The 14683-nt window shown below is 34.7% G+C and overlaps 1 protein-coding gene across 3 annotated transcripts in view; it reads left to right on the top strand.

Annotated features, from left to right (window-relative positions):
• Positions 1 to 249: 249 nt before the first annotated feature.
• The window catches only part of LOC106070023 (ETS translocation variant 2-like), a 107431-nt gene continuing 92997 nt past the window's right edge, over positions 250 to 14683 (top strand). For 2 of the 3 annotated variants that reach the window (XM_056045199.1, XM_056045202.1), the window contains exon 1: positions 250 to 531. The gene's annotated coding sequence lies outside the window, so the exon portion shown is untranslated. The remainder of the gene's footprint in view (positions 532 to 14683) is intronic. The other variant, XM_056045200.1, reaches the window with a different exon arrangement.

The raw sequence follows: 14683 nt of genomic DNA, 5'->3' as shown, positions 1-14683 counted from the left end.
ATGACACCCTCGTTAACCGTGAGCCAGAGAAACAGATTACCTTTACATCCTCTGCCCCACAGATCGCAAGGTCTGAAAGGGGAACTTATACTTAATTTAACTACATGGCTCCCAATAAGTCAAAAACTAATAAATACAATCTTTATAAATTAACAGAATTTTTTGTTACACCTAGATTTCACTAAAAACAATAATAATAATAATATAAAATATCATACAGATGTGAAGATTACTTAAATATATAATAAGGAACAAGTGCAAATCGAGGTTATCTAGTCTTCCTCATTCCTTCCTAGCCGGACCTTGCAGATTTCGCTCGGGCTATTGAAATTGTCGGGTTGAGCCACTGAAAGTGTTGCAACTAACCAATCCCTGAAGAAAACTAGAAAGTAACAGTCTTTCACTAAATTCTGATCCTTTGAACAACGGGCTTAACTACTAGATCTAATAATTGATGATAGTTTGTATGGATTTTATATGTTTAACATTTCGACGGTAGAAAACCTTGAAGGTAAAGAAATAGTACTCTTTGTAAGTATTTGTTTGTTTTGAATGTTTAAGTAAATAATTATATATATATATATATATATATATATATATATATATATATATATATATATATATATATATATATATATATATGAATTAAAACAATGACTTACTACAAACATATTCCTGATATATTTATAGGATCTCACAAGCTATTATCATTCCAGAACATAAGAACAAACAAAACCTAAAAATACATCTGTATAATTGTAGAAGAAATTAAGAAAAATGCATTTTTGTAAAGCTGAAGGCCATTTTTTTTTTAAATATATAATAAACTATTTAATATTTCGTTGCAAAAAATGAGAGAATCTATAAGTTACACAGATTCAGTACAAGATATTTAGAATAAGAACCCAATTTTAAAATCAATTGTTTTAATGTTAGAAGTAACTCATATTAATAAAAAAAACAACATATTATTGGTATACTACATAATTTCCTTAAAAGCTTATCGCGTTTTTCTAAAAGAAATATTTGTAACTTACCATTTTAGAAACTTTTTTAACCTAACCCTTCGTAAGTTAATATAATATATCATTTCTAAACTAATTATATCCTACATATTCCAAAAACAATCTAAGCATTTCATAAACAATACTACCCAAACCATTTACAAACTATCTAAACTTATCCTTTACAGAAACCATCCTAGCCTATTCATTGAAGGGAGAAAATTGTTCAATAATTATAACCTAGCTTTTGAAAACAAAACAACAACAACAATAATAAATAACTACTTTAAAATCTATTAACATAAAAATGTAAGTAGTATCACAATTTAATATTAAGCATGTGTGTATATTGAAAGTAATTGATCTTGTACAATTTCCCATTCTTTACTTTCGTACTATCTCGAAATGAAATTCTAAACTCGCTATTTCAAAAACAATTCAAATCTAGTCACTTCACTGACACTTTGTATTTTTTTAAACAATGCGAAAAACTATTCTAAACACATTGTTTCAGTTACTATTCTGACCTAACCATTACTGAAACATTTCAAGCCATTTCGGGACTAACTCTGACCTAATCGTTTCTGAAACAATCGTAACAAAACCATTTTAAAACCGAATCTAACCTAACCGTTTTTGAAGCCATTTAAACCAAATTATTGCGAAAACTAAACATTGCAAAAACAATAAAACATAACCATTAGAAAAAACCGTATAACCTAACCATTTCTGAAACAAGTGGAATATAACCATTGCATACACAAATAGAATACAAAACAAATAGAAGATAATCATTACAGAAACAATGAAAACATAATTTCTAAAAAAATTATATCGTTACATTGGTCTAAAAAGTGTATACAATTTTAAAAAAATAATTGTATTAATTCAATCCAGATGAAGTATTTCTAAATATTTTTTAACGTATTCTTTTATCACAACAGACACCAACAAAAAGTTTCTTACACTCTTAGCACTTATTGTTAATATAATCCCAACTACAATAGATACACTCTAGATATCGTGCACACGTATTCAATAAAACAAATACAATTTTCCTAATTATTTTCTGCTGGAAACATATTTGAAAAATAACTTTAAGACCGGTTCCAAATAAATAACATGTGAATTGAATTTATATTTGAAATAAATGTACAAAAATATATTCCAAACTAGATTAAATAATTATTTCCAATTATTAGAAACCTTATTTATTAATATTTAGGCCTACAACTAAATCCTTTGGAAATTAACTATCTCTGATTAAACCCACACAAAAAAAATATTTACAACTAAATCCCATTAAAACATTATATTTTGCATCTGGCACTGTGCTCCACAGGATTGCTTTACAGAAGTAGTTAAATTTTATTTTACTACAAATTTTGATTTTTTTCTTCTTTTTCTTTGTAATTGTCTTAAGAATTGAGTTTTTTATTTTGGGGCTCCTTTTCCATCCCCGTCAGTGCAACGGACTTGATTTTTTGAGTATCCCAACGGGTGTTCTGTCTTTGATTCACTATTGGCCTAATCGTCTAATTCAACCAAGGATTGTATACAGGTAAAGTTCCCCTTTCAGACCTTGTGGTCGATAGGGCAGAAGATGTAAAGGTCATCTGTTTCTGTGGCCTACGGTTAACAAGGGTGTCATGTGGCCAGCAAAACGACCAACCGCCTTTACTTTTCCCTAACTAATGTCAGGTACCCATTAAAGCTGAAGATCCCGAAAATAAAAATCCCAGTCTTCACCAAGATTTGAACCCTGGTCCCCGGTTCGAAAGCCAAGTGCTTTACCGCTCAGCCACCGCGCCTACAGGGAGGCACCTTATTTTACTTCAATAACATTTATTCAAGAAACTACCAGTACTTAAAAACTTTAAATACTAAAAGAAACGGTTAAATAAGTAACAACTTTAGTTGATATGTCGATTGCATTTTTTTACAATGAACCTTAGCTTACTCATGCTCATCTGGCTAAGAATTCAATGTATACACTTTCTTTGTCACTAGATGAAACTAGATCTACATCCCTGAAATTAAATTGATATATATATGTAATCTATATTATATTCTTAAGAGTCTGACTGACTGACTGCGGGAGACAATTGACTCCTGTACTTACTTACCAGGTACATGAAACAACTAAGAGCCCTTTTCAATATCGAAACTGCATCGCTTAACATTTGCCGAAAACAATTTTTAGTCGCATTTTCAACAAAATTTTTTTTTTATCATCCAATATATATATATATTTTTGAAGCCGACATTTAAAACATTACAAGGCTATTCTTTCTTCCGTTATCTAATGCACTATTGAAACACATTTAGTCTGTAACTTATAATGCAACTGGTTTTCGCGTAACTTGTTACTGTAGAGAAAGAGGAAGGGCGATTTATAGCGGGCCGTTTCATGTAAACGTAACATATACTAGAATACACTGGTCAACAGGAACGGTGTTAAAATGAGGGCATTTTAATTGAAAGTGAAAGAAAAAAAAGTAGGGGGTACGGCCATTGTATTATGTTAGCTTTTGCAGCATGTAATAATAAAAACGGCCCAAGCCACAAAAATATTTTAAGAGTGAATCAACTAGTCTAAAAACTTATCAGCAGATGAGTAATCATATAGTGTCAATAACTTTGGGCGCTATTTATTACGGATGAGAGTTGTGGGGGGGGGGGATGTGGAGAGAAGTGGTGCTTAAATTTACGATCTGATCCACTTCAACTTAATAGATACTAGAAATAGCTGGCCAAAAGGAATGTATGGCGAAGCGTTTAACTTTATAGAAGTATGAACACAAAAGCAAGTCCATCATATTGTTATAAGTAAGAAAAACAATTTAGATAGTCTAAATAAGACTATTAAGGTGAACAGTTGGAGGGGGGGGGGGGGGGAGAGAAAGAGAGAAAAGTGATACTCACATTTACGGTTCGGTCCAAAGCAACGAAACAGAAATTAAAATTCGACGGCCAAGGGAATGTGTGTGCGAGCGTTTATTTGTAAACCTTTTTATCATTTGTGTATTTGTTTGTTATCAGAAAAAGAAAAGGAAGAGGTGAATGGCAAAATAAACATATACAACATGGGAAGAAATCGGGCGTAACTAGTTTGTAAAAAAATACGATGATCAAATTGTGATTTCAGGTACAATCTACATTTAACGCGATATAAAATAAAACAATATAAATAAAGACTTAATACTTTAAATTCAAGCAAATGTGTAGATAATTAAAACTATTATATGCAAATAACATTTGAATGCTAATTTTACTAAATACGTTTGTTCATTGAGGGATAAAATGTGTTTAATAATGAGCCGTTCATAGTTTTTTTATTTCGTACCATACATATATTGTTTCCAACCCTTGCTCGACTTCATAGTTTTAGCGGCCCCCGAAAGGGGAATAGCCGCTATAAGTTTGGTATAGTCTGTCCATCCGTCCGTCCATCCTGTTTAGATCTCAGAAACTAAAAAAGAAAATGAAAATCGGACATCATGATATTTTAGACCTTTTAAAGTTCTGATCCAACGGCGCCCCTTTTTTCTTTTCTGAAAATGAACCATTTAATTATTACAATTAACAATGCATGCAGATTTTTCATAAAAATACACAACTTTTAAGTGAAAAACTTCAGGGAAGGTAAGTTTTTTAAAAAGGTCTTGGAATTCTTCATTTGTAATTCAAACTTCATTCATAGAATCGCGCATTGGTACAAATAATATTGCTTTTAAGTTTACAGTGGAAAAAGTATCAATGAGTCATTATAAATTATATTTTCTATCAGGGCCGGTCTTAAGTCACTGCAACCTATGCGGCCGCAGTGGGCCCCACGCTTTCATAGGCCCGCGCTAAGTATATCTGTAATTGCATAATGATGCAAAATATACGAAAAAGTCGTGGAAATTATTTTTAAAATCTCCTGAAAATTAGACAAAATTGTTATATGGAAAACACAAATCTTACGCGAATAAAAAAAAGCATTGTCAGCTTTCATATTTTAACCGAAACAAAAGTTCCAATAGAACAAGAATACGTTTTTAAAACGATCAAAACCCGAAAATGAGAACATAATCACTTCTAGTGAGACAGCTGAAACAGAGTCTATGAAGAATGCAAAAACTGCAGTGGTGAATGTCGTAAGAGAAGAAGAAAATGATGTAACACTAACAACTGATCAACATGTCGTAAGAAATGAAGGCAATAATGTAATAACTAATCAACTTGTAGTTATGGATAATGAGCTAAATGTGGTCGATTCATTGAGAAATCTGGATTATCCTGCCATGTGTCTAGAAAAAATGAAAAGATCTTGTATTGACTATTTATTACAAAAAGGTCCACCAGAGATTACTTTGGAGAATTTTCCGAAAAATAAGGATGGTAGACATTTCTCTTAAGTGCATTGCAAACCAAACCTGAGTAATAGTGAAAGTGTTTTGCGTCCATGGCTGATATATTCTGTGTCAGCAGACAAGATCTATTGTTGGTACTGTCGTCTACTGGAAAAACAAAAAATTCCTTTTTAAATGAAGGATCTGACCAGTGACAAAGCTGTACCACAAGGCGAGCAGAGCATGAAAAAAGACGCCATGACCAGCTGCTGTAAAGTTGGAGCAAGACTAAGTAAAAAAAAAAGACATTGACAAAGCTCACCAGGAGATGCTTTATTCTGAAACTAAACGTTGGACTAGTTGCAATTGTACAATTTCTAGCGGAGCGCAATTTAGCTTTCAGAGGGACCATTGAAAGACTTATGGAACCAAGTAATGGGAATTTTCTGGTCTAGTAGAATTACTCGCAAAGTTTGATCCAGTAATGGGGAAACATCTTCGACGTGTTACCAATGCAGAAATTCATGATTGTTACCTGGGAAAGAAGATTCAAAACGAACTTATTACTGTTGTAGCTGATGCTGTTGTGAATTCTATCCTTCGGGACATCAGGAATGCAGTGATATTGGATTGTACTCCAGACATAAGTCACAACGAGCAGATGTTATCTCTCAGATAAGGGTTAATATGGAAGAGCTTGTGGTTGTGCATGAACGTTTTAAGTTTCTTCCTGTTGTTTCTTCTTGTGACAGCGAAAAGAAGTTGGCTGGAAACATGGATGTTGTTGCAATCTTTCCAGCCAAAAGTTAAAGGAAAAGGCAGTATGATAAATCTGTGGAAAACTTCACACATTGAAAAGCTGAAGATGGCTACAGGATAAAATGCTTCAACAGAATTGTGAACACTGCAATTTACTCCTTGCAGCTGAGATTTGAACTGTAACTGTGGCATCTTGTGAAAGAAGTTTCTCGCGTCTTAAACTAATCAAGAATTACTTAAGGTCAACAATTCATGAAGAGAGATTGAACAATGTGGCAATTCTTGCTATTGAGCGTGATCTATGTAGGAAACAGAATTTTGATGATCTACTGTATGACTTCGCTACACACAAGGCTCGTAAATTAAAGTTAATTTGATCGTGATTTTGTACTTAGTGAAGAATGTTTAAAATGCAAAGACGAATTTATTTTTTAATACAAAATCTTAATTTGCATTTATTATCCTTATCCCTACCCAGAATAGGCCCCACGCAATCCGTTTCGCATAGGGCCCCGCAATTGCTAGCACCGGCCCTGGTTTCTATTTATTAACTAACTCATTGAATGAAATACTGATTCCAATGTTGTTGTTTTTTTTTTATATTTTTTATACAAACTGCCGCTTTAGTTGTAAGTATTTTAAAAAATTGACTTTTTTTATTACGCGACATCTTGGCATATCCTCATTATACACTTCACGACAATCTAAATCAGTCTAAACAGAGACCACATCTAAATTTAGATTTAAATATAAATGTATTAATAATTTGTACAAAATTTACATCTATAAATTATTAAAGCAATAACTTATCTTCTGACAGATAAGGGGGTTAAGATCTAGAAAGTATACGGAGGTATCACATCAAGAAGCGGATCGGACGCGAAAGTATAATGTACACTATTACTAATACTAGATCTAATCCTGATTATATCATTCTAGAGTACTCTAGATCTACTAAATTAATGTCCAATGTGTGAAGTAAGAGGGAAGGTAGTGAAGAAATGGTGTTCTCATGTTATAAATCATCTCTAGTCATCAATCCATCTTCTACTGTTAGATCTAGATCTTTTAAACTTAGACTAGATCTAGATTCTAGAGATTATATACTAAATCTAGTCTATATAATAGTAATAATATAAAATGGTATTTTGAACAAAATCTAAATCATAAAAACATGCCTTTTCACTCCGGCAATCAGGAGTCGTCTGTCGAACCCAGAAGAATTAACTTCCATCATTCACAATACATAGCCACCAACCAATTGTTAACCTCTTTCCACCGTCACCATAGAAACACACATACACTCCATAACACCCCCCCCCTTTCGCCAGAGAAAGAATCCTGGTTAAGCGAATGTATAGATCTACTAAACCTTATACTATTCCAAGGATAGGACTTAAGATCTAGACTTAGAAGACGACGCGCAAAATGTTCCTGAACATTAATTTATTACAATCTCGAATGAATGCGCAAATACCCGCAGACTTAAGAGTCCATTCAAGATCAATATTTTCTTGTTCTCCAGCCAAATTTAAATTTCTTTTTTTATACTATGAAAAATTATAACGATCAAACAATTGTGGCTAATGAGATAGTAATTCTTTTCCAACAATATACATCAACTGTCAAATTTCTAGGAAAAACTTTAGAGTCGTTTTCGAGATCAGTGTCTAGGTTCCACTCACCCACCCTGAGGCTCCAGGTTCCATAAAATTATAAGCTGAATAGAGGTTTGATAAGAATGGGTTTGCTCTTAACATGTAATATTTAAACACTTTGTTTTTAATGCAAGTAGGCCTACACCATTGTTAAAACAAGATTTATTGACCTTGACGCTATTGCAATGGAAGCAAACGGATGTAACAATAGAAACTCAAAGAATGCCATACAGGGTGGTCCATGAGTAGGCGGACAGTAAATACAAACATTGATCTAGATTTACTTATACAATTCTGTTTTATTAACACATTCAAATTTAAAGTTGTTTTTTTTTTTTTTGTAATATTGTTCTTGTAATGCGTGCCTAATGTGACATCTATGAAGATAAGATTCAGGTGTTTGCGGAGGCGCTGCTTGGCGTAGGCGACGTGGGCGACCGCCCACGGCTCACGGTTGAAAAGTTTCTGAAGGTTGAAAAGCCTTGTAGGTGCACACAAAAAATAATTCTTGTAGTAATACTAAAAAAAATGTTTAAATTTAGTCTTTGAACATTTCATGCCATTCTCTTTATTTTCGCGAGAATACACCCTCCTCCATTAGGCCATATTGATGGAACTCAATGATATTATTGAATGTAATAAACGCCTTTACAAATCAAGTGGAATACCCAGACACACACACTGATTGTAATTAGCTTTTACACGAATAGATAGCCAGCTAGGAATGTATCATGTGGCTACATGTATGGCAGGAGTAATCGCGTGTCGGTATCGCAACACTTATTATGTTTAGCTGAACGATTCCATGGAAGCATTACTCTGGAGCGTTTGTCTGAATTGGCTGATTGCATTGGACAATTAAATTCGTAAAATGATTCTCAAATGTTTCTCAATTAGTCCCTACCCCCTTTCCCCCCACCCCAAAAAAAAAAAAAAAGCCATATCCGTGAATACTGAAGTATTAATTTCCCTTGTTGGTATCAAACAAATGATATAATTATAAGTTATTAATTGACATTAATTAATTTTAATCTTCAATTGGTAACTTTGTCGAAATGAATAATTGTTCAAAGTTTTAATTTGATCCGAGAATGGATGTGCGAAAAATAACGTCTTGAAAATGTTTACCAGACAGACAGGCAAACGACAGACAGAGTGAGCTGATAAAAGCTTTATATAAATATGCTCAACTGCATATCTTGGTCTAGATAATAATACTTAACATTGTTGATTTCAGTGCATTTTTATATGTAGGTGAGTGTGTGTATGTCTGTGTGAATGCCTGTGTAATTGTTTCTGCGTGTGTGTGAGTGTCTGTGTCTATACGTGTATGTGCTTGTGTGCTCGTGTGTGTGTATGCACGCGTTCAAAGCTGAGTAAAACTTCAATAATTTTTTTGAATAAAAAAAAATAAATTATATTTTTTAAAGTTTGTGTTTTGATTTGAGCACTAATATTTGTAATCTATCTATCTATCTATCTATCTATCTATCTATCTATCTATCTATCTATCTATCTATCTATCTATCTATCTGCCTGTCTGTCTGTCTGTCTGTCTGTCTATCTGTCGATCTATCTTTCGTATTCCGATGTAGTTCTCTCTCTCTCTCTGTGTATATAATATATTCATTGACCTCCTTCAGTCGTGAAACGACTATGGTTCATCTCGAACACTTTTTCATATGGCTGTGGAGCCCTATTTTGGAGAGATACTCCCGTCCACATATATTGCAAGTCAAGATAGCTTTCGCTTTGGTGGTAGAGGAGCTGGCCATTTTTCGTATGGCTCGCTTGTCTTCAAGAGCTGATCTGTCCATAGCTTTCTTGGTCACCTTCTCTCTCCAACACTCAAACGACAGGTGTACATTGGTTTTACTGAGACTCTACTACTGAGTTTTTTGGGAATAAAATGGATTATTAATGCTTATTAAAAACATATGTCAAGCTCTCTGGTTTAGATTAGTCATTATTATTTATAATGTAAAGTAACATTAAAAGAAATATTACATAATGTAAAATAATAATGATAGAGTAGATCAAGCCATATAAACAATTTAAAGCCAATTTTATGTTTCGGATATTGGCCTTGAAATTTTATTTCATTTTAAGAATCTTTGTGTCAAAAGGAAGTTTTGTCTATTTGTCTTGCCACAATGAAAAGGCGCTACGAATGGTGATAAATCTATTTCTGCTTCTTTCTTTATTGTGTGCCCACTTCCAAGTGAGTCGGAACACTTCGTTTCTACTTCCTGCGTCCAGCAATTTTAAGGCGCGTTTCTGGCAACATCTGCGACGGTAAGATGCTCGCCTACAAGGTCATACAGACTATAAAAGAAAAATGTACTGGTTTCAAGTTGCTCACATGTTGTATCAAGATACGAAAAAGGAAAAAAAAAGGAGAGAATAAATTAAATCAAACTTTATTATTTTTTTTTTTTTTCATTTAAACATCTAATATAGAATTAATTCAAAATACAACACATTATGTTTAAGAAAATCAAAAGAGAAAAATAAAAATATTGAATGCATTAACGTAAGTTAATCTCATCAGTAGTACACTTAAAATACTTTTTTTGTAAGTTAAATATATATATAAATATATATATATATATATATATAAATATTATTCATTTTTTCAAAAACTAAACTGTGTGTGAGTGGTTGTTTTAGAATTTTTTTCTTTACAGACAACTTGCTAAAAGTTCTATCAAAGACTTTATAACACTTAGTAGTCATTTTTCATTACCCAACACAGACTTTAGTTCAACAAGGAGAATCAGACTTAGAACAATAAATCAATTTTTAATAATAAAGGACCTACTAAGAGAAAAGAAACTAAGTATGTCATCATTTTATGCCAACTGGAGCTCTTCGGTTAAAAAGTACTACCAACTCACCTTCAATTGTTTTAGAAACGGTTTAGATGTAGCTGCATACTAATGCACAATTATTTAATAAAGAAACACTGAACTGTATTTTAAGCATAATTCTAATTAAATTTTTGATATCTAAACATGAAAATTAAGCTGACCTAAAATAACAGTAACATCAATACGGGTCAGCCAAAACTAATTACGTATGACTTGATCCTGTAACATTTGTAATATTTATTTTTCTATTTATTATTTGGCACTAAAACAAAAATTAGTGCCCTTTGTTTAAGTTTGTCTTTCTTTGCGCTGGGGTACAGAGAAAGAAAAGAGGAAACAAAAAGATATTTTTATTCTATGACATCAAGTCTGCTTTCTTCTCCAGACTTAGGATTCCCGCGTGAAATAAAAATGCGCTCCCAGGTCCGAAAAAAAAAAGGTAGAAATTTCCCTCCAGTTATTATATCAGATTTCAACATTCAAAGGTCAGACTATTTTATCTTAAAGAGTAGAAACAGTTGTATGTAAATCAAATTTAATTCTTAACAAAACACGGCAACAATAAAACACACATGTAACAGTCTGTGAAAGGAAAATGCGCACATAGTATTGCTAGGTCAGTCTGTCCATATGTTGATATGTAGGGCCTATACATACAAATATCTATATATATGTATGTAAAATTAATGATATTAAAATATGTATGAATATTAAATTCATCCTAATATGGACATCGGCTACATTGATGTAAATTTTTTTTTTTTTTTTTTTGCAAGCGCTCCGCTCCGTTTTCTGTTTAAAATGACATTTGTACAAAGTTTTGTCACGGAAAAAGACGTTTTTAAAACAAGATCGAATAGACTTTTAATTATAGCAATGGCTATATGTGAATAGAAACATCGTACTTTTTGTGACATTAATATATAAATTGTCAAAATATTCTTGGGTACTTTATACATTACTTTTCATGTGTTATCTGGTGTACAATAAAAGAAAAAGTGACCATTCAGGCCTTGCGATCTATTGAGCAGATGGTATAAAGCCCATCTGAGTGTCACGTACCCAGCAGAACGATCAATCCCCAACTAATATCACGTAACCATTCGAGTTGGGTGAAATCAATCTTACCTCATCATCATCTCTGGGACATAAGCCACCAACCAGCTTCTTACAGGCATCTCGGTTCTGGGCGAGTCTCTCCAACTGTCCCCACGTCTTGCCTATAGGTCAACAACCAGCTTCTTACAGGCATCTCGGTTCTGGGCGAGTCTCTCCAACTGTCCCCACGTCTTGCCTATAGGTCAACAACCAGCTTCTTACAGGCATCTCGGTTCTGGGCGAGTCTCTCCAACTGTCCCCACGTCTTGCCTATAGGTCAACAACCAGCTTCTTACAGGCATCTCGGTTCTGGGCGAGTCTCTCCAACTGTCCCCACGTCTTGCCTATAGGTCAACAACCAGCTTCTTACAGGCATCTCGGTTCTGGGCGAGTCTCTCCAACTGTCCCCACGTCTTGCCTATAGGTCAACAACCAGCTTCTTACAGGCATCTCGGTTCTGGGCGAGTCTCTCCAACTGTCCCCACGTCTTGCCTATAGGTCAACAACCAGCTTCTTACAGGCATCTCGGTTCTGGGCGAGTCTCTCCAACTGTCCCCACGTCTTGCCTATAGGTCAACAACCAGCTTCTTACAGGCATCTCGGTTCTGGGCGAGTCTCTCCAACTGTCCCCACGTCTTGCCTATAGGTCAACAACCAGCTTCTTACAGGCATCTCGGTTCTGAGCGAGTCTCTCCAACTGTCCCCACATCTTGCCCATAGGTCAACAACCAGCTTCTTTCAGGCATCTCGGTTCTGGGCGAGTCTCTCCAACTGTCCCCACGTCTTGCCTATAGGTCAACAACCAGCTTCTTACATGCATTTCGGTTCTGGGCAAATCTCTACAACTGTCCCCACGTCTTGCCCATCTGGTTTGCATCTGCTTACAAATCGCGGCGCCATGTCTTCCTGGGCCGTCCCCTATTCCTCCTTCTTTGTGGATTCCAGGTTAGGGTTTGCCTTGTTCTGTTGGATGCAGGCTTGAGAGATGATGGTCTTCGGCTTTCACTGACATTCGCCATGAAGCATTTTCTCCCAGGTCCGATATGCTGTTTGGTGTTTCTGTAGCAAGTGGTTTTACTACAGAGTAAGGGAGGTAGCTCTAAGCCCAACCCTCCTCCTTTCTCAGCAGGCTTGGGACCATCGTATAGCGGAGTTGGGTGGACTCGATGGCGTTCTAAACAAATCCTGAAATTCAAAATTCCAGTTTTCTTTAGCACTTGAATCCAAGAACTCTCATTTCTGTGGACACTTGCTTTATCAGTCAGCCCCCACGCCCCCCACTATCTGGTGTATAAGCTGCTAAATGTTTAACAAATCTTCTTTCTTTAGTAGAAAAAAAAATGTACATTTTATATACAAATTTATACACATTTCGGAAACCTGATTTAATGCTAATAGCTCTTTTTAAAGACAACAGTATATTCCCCTTTCTTAAATACGGGGATATGAACAGTAAAGACGGTTGGTTGTTGTGCTGGCCACATGACACCCGCTCGTTAACCCTTGGCTATAGAAACAGATGACCTTAACATCATCTGCCCCATAGATCGCAAGATCTGAAATGGAAACTTTACTTTTACTTTTTTTTTACTTAAATATGATGTGCTGCCTTGTTGTCTTGTCAATACTTTTCTTACATTCTGAGCTGTTCAAATGTGTTCTTCTGGTGTCTACAGCTTAATATTCCTCCTATTAAAAAAAACAGATACAATATAGTGTAGGGTAAATTAAATGAACATTTAAGGGAGAAAGGGAGGAAGGGGGCACTGGTCAACATTGAAGTGTGAGGAACAAAGTGTTTGTCTAGTTAGCACTTGTCTTTTGTGGCAAAACAAAGTAAATTGATAAAATTGTTAAGGCACGTGTAGCCTAATCAAATACTTCTCTATTTGGCGTAATCGACATAAGGACGTCTTCGAGTTAGGCAAGACTTCTTTGTGCCGCCCTATTTGGCTCACGCCGAAGACGCCAAAAGAACGAATTTTCGACGCTCTCTGGAAATTCGACATGAGGAAGACTACAAAAATCGATGGAGAAATATTGAAATGCTTTATTGAAGAGAAAGATTGAAGTCATTCCTACTGCAGGTGTCATGAAAAACTTAAAAGCGACGCTTCTTAGTTTATTTTTATTTTATTTTTTTTAAAACTTTTTTAGTAATGTTGTTTTCATATGATTAATATTAGTTAAGAATTTATTAAAATAATGCTAATACACCAGATATTTGGTGCTATGAAATTTAATGACCACCTCTGCCGCCCCTCCACTCATCTCTTGTCAGCATGGCGCACCTAGCACTCCTAGAAACACTGATTTAGAGGGGGGGGGAATCTTTGAAATACTAAAGAGCGTGTATATCACAAATGCAGAGAGACTTTCAAAGATCTGATAAATAAATGAAGACTTTCTTCATTAATTATGACAAATAGTTTTACATTGTGTAACTACAGAAATCACGGCAGCATTGCAGTTGTTTATGACTTTCATGTTTTAAATGTTTAGTTTATAGTGAAGAATGGTGGGGGGGGGGTGAGACGGAATGGAAGCGCTAACTAGGTCTTCGCCACCAATTTTATGTTTACAAATAATAGTCTGTTTTTATTACCGACACAATCTAGCAATGTATTGCAATAAGAATAAACATCTTAGATGGTTGCCAAAGATGTAACATTTGTAGTGCAAACTTCTCGACCAAAATACTACCCCCCCCAAAAAAAAAAAAAAGATTAGAGGGCCTTTTTCTCTTTTTTTTATGGGGGGAGGGGGAGGAGGAGTGATTGCATCTACTATCTCCCCCCCCCCCCCCAAAAAAAAAATTGCCTGCGTTACTTTCAACATACTCTTGGCTTCGCGGCAGAAGAAAGGGGCGTTTGAATGAGACTGTTTTATTGAACATCATCCTCTCTCTCTTTCAAACCTATATTTATTAATGAATAAATGTGTACATTAGCAATAGC

This window comes from Biomphalaria glabrata, chromosome 10 (genome assembly GCF_947242115.1).
Source record: "Biomphalaria glabrata chromosome 10, xgBioGlab47.1, whole genome shotgun sequence".
In the NCBI taxonomy this organism is placed as follows: domain Eukaryota; kingdom Metazoa; phylum Mollusca; class Gastropoda; family Planorbidae; genus Biomphalaria; species Biomphalaria glabrata.
This window is presented reverse-complemented; position numbering and strand designations above follow the sequence as displayed.